The following is a 2889-nucleotide window of genomic DNA, read 5'->3' as shown; positions in this document are numbered from 1 at the left end:
CAAAAGGGTTTTGCATGTTAGTAAGGTTAGGTTACTAAAATCTAAATTTTTTGTAGTGTGTTTTAACGGATTTTGATTGCATGGACTAATTTTTTCTTTTAAGAAAATAGGAGTATTATAAAAATATAATAAAAAATTAGCATTTTTAGATACCTTAATAGTTTGATGTATCACTTTAGCACACCTATCACTTTATGAATACATATAATCTAACACGCACTCCCTCTGGACTAAATACATATAATCTACGACTTGAGTCCCTTTTCAGCCTATCGGTCTCCCTATTCAAACCTGCTTTATATAATCTGCTTTTAGCTAATTTTCTTATTACAATCAGCAATTTCTTCTCATCAAACCCAACCTTCCTTCCAAGTTCCAATCATGGCTTGTTACAGCTACAAAATCAAACATTTCCCATTTCCAGAGCCCCTAATCCTCTTTTATCTTTTATTAATTGTCACCGATTTCTTCTCACCACTACGTCCATTTACAAGTGCTTTATCCTTCAACTTAACCAGTTTCCATAATTGTAACACTGATGACTCCCTTCTAAGATGTGACAGAGCTTTCCCTGATAACCAAGTCATCCAACTCACCGGCGACCAGATGCAAAGAAGTAATGTTGGTCGAGCCACGTATGTCAGTCCCATGCACCTGTGGGACAAGGCATCCGGAAACCTCACAGATTTCACTACCAATTTTTCCTTTGTCATTGACTCGTGAAATAGTACTGATTATGCAGATGGGCTTCCGTTCTTCCCTGCACCGAGTGGTTCAACTATTTCTGATGGCAGCGAAGGTGCAGTCTGGGTCTTGCTAGTCTTACCCAGTCATTAAGCACGGCGGTCAATCATTTTGTGGCGGTGGAGTTTGACATCTTTTCAAACATACCATGTGATCCGCCCGACGTACATGTAGGTATTGATATAAACTCCATGGAATCTGTTGCTAATCTCTCATGGCCAGGGGCTAATATTTCTATTATGGAAGGGAGAACCAACGAAGCTTGGATTAGCTATAATTCTACTTCTCATAATTTGAGTGTTCTCTTCATTGGTCTCATAAACAATGCTATTGTATGGCAGTCCCTTTCTTATAATATTGATTTGAGAGATCCCCTACCTGAATGGGTAACTTTTGGATTCTCTGCCACAACAGGACTTTCTGCTGCAATGCATACCATTCGCACATGGGATTTTAGTTCAACATTGGAAGATACAGTGGCAGGTAGTCCAAGCTCGAATCCGGTCCCCAACCAAAGGAAAAACAACAGGTTAGGATTAGTGGTGGGTTTGGCTGTTGGAGGATCTTTTTTGTTTGGTGGGTTTGCTTTAATTCTGTTTGGCTTCTGGAAGAGGAATAGGAGTTATACAAAAGAGGATCTTGCCTTTGACAGGTACATGGATGACAAATTTCAAAGGGAAATAGGACCAAAGGTTCTCATTTAAAGAATTGGCTCATGCCACGAATAATTTCAATGATGAAGAGAAGCTGGCCAGGGTGGATTTGGTGGGGTTTATAGAGGATTTTTAAGGGATTCAAACTCCTTCGTTGCTGTTAAGAGGGTGTCAAAAGGGTCTAAATAGAGGATAAAAGAGTATGCATCGGAAGTTAAAATCATTAGTCGATTAAGACACAGGAATTTGGTGCAACTCATTGGCTGGTGCCATGAAAAAGGAGAACTCTTACTCATCTATGAGTTCATGCACAATGGAAGCTTAGATTCACATCTTTTTACTGAAGAAAGCTTATTGATATGGGCAACGAGGTACAAAGTTGCTCAAGGATTGGCGTCAGCGTTGCTTTACTTGCACGAGGAATGGGAACAATGCGTGGTACATAGGGATATAAAATCGAGCAACATTATGCTTGATTCAAACTTCAATGCTAAGCTTGGAGATTTTGGGCTAGCTAGGCTTGTGGACCATGTGAAAGGGTCACAAACCACAGTTTTGGCAGGCACCATGGGCTACATGGCTCCTGAATGTGTCACAACTGGTAATGCTAGCAAAGAGTCAGATGCCTATAGTTTTGGAATTGTCGCTTTGGAGATTGCTTGCGGAAGAAAACCAATCCAGATCAATGCCCCTCAAGATCAAGTAGTCTTGGTGGAGTGGGTTTGGGAGCTCTATGGAATAGGAAAGGTACTTGAAGCAGCTGACCCAAGGCTGGATGGAGATTTTGATGAGCAGGAAATGGAGTGCTTGATGATTGTTGGGCTTTGGTGCGCTCACCCTGATCGAAACCTTAGGCCTTCAATAAGGGAAACAATTCATGTTCTCAATTTTGAGACTCCATTGCCTATTCTCCCATCAGATATGCCGGGGCCAACACATCTTGCTCTAGCAGTGAATAGACAGGCAATGTCACTTTCTATTTCCAGTGTTTCTAGTAACTATGAGGGAGGATGGAATCCCCATTCAAGCAATAGTCACACCAATTCTTCATTGTCTACCTCATACGATGTAGCTCCTCCATCCGCATCGCTTTTGCATACGTGCTAAATTGGTAAGAGGTACACTTAACTTGGGATTCTTATTGTTTGATTAGGTGTTTAATTTTTCTCCTACGTTATCACATTTTTGTTTTTCATTTTGCATTTTTGTTTAAGCAATACTCAAAATGTTTTAGAATGTAAATGACATGTTAATGTGTTTTCTACCTTAAATATAAATTTCGTACAATACACACATATATATAGACAACATAACAGTCTCGTGAACTTTGTGATGGATTGAAAATTATTATTTGGCGCTCAATGATATGATATTGATATTAGGTATTGATATGAACGTTAGCGTGTCAATTGAGATACACGTGACATATGACAAACTATTTATTTTCACAGAAAAATGATAAAGGGACCTATTTAAAATCTGGGCAAAATTT

At 39.4% G+C, this 2889-nt stretch overlaps 1 pseudogene; it reads left to right on the top strand.

The window, feature by feature from the left end:
• Nucleotides 1-281: 281 nt before the first annotated feature.
• Nucleotides 282-2613, top strand: LOC133882563 (L-type lectin-domain containing receptor kinase IX.1-like; annotated as a pseudogene).
• Nucleotides 2614-2889: the final 276 nt, after the last annotated feature.

This window comes from Alnus glutinosa, chromosome 11 (assembly GCF_958979055.1).
Source record: "Alnus glutinosa chromosome 11, dhAlnGlut1.1, whole genome shotgun sequence".
Classification (NCBI taxonomy): domain Eukaryota; kingdom Viridiplantae; phylum Streptophyta; class Magnoliopsida; order Fagales; family Betulaceae; genus Alnus; species Alnus glutinosa.
The sequence above is the reverse complement of the archived record's forward strand: the minus strand, read 5'-3'. Positions and strand labels throughout refer to the sequence as shown.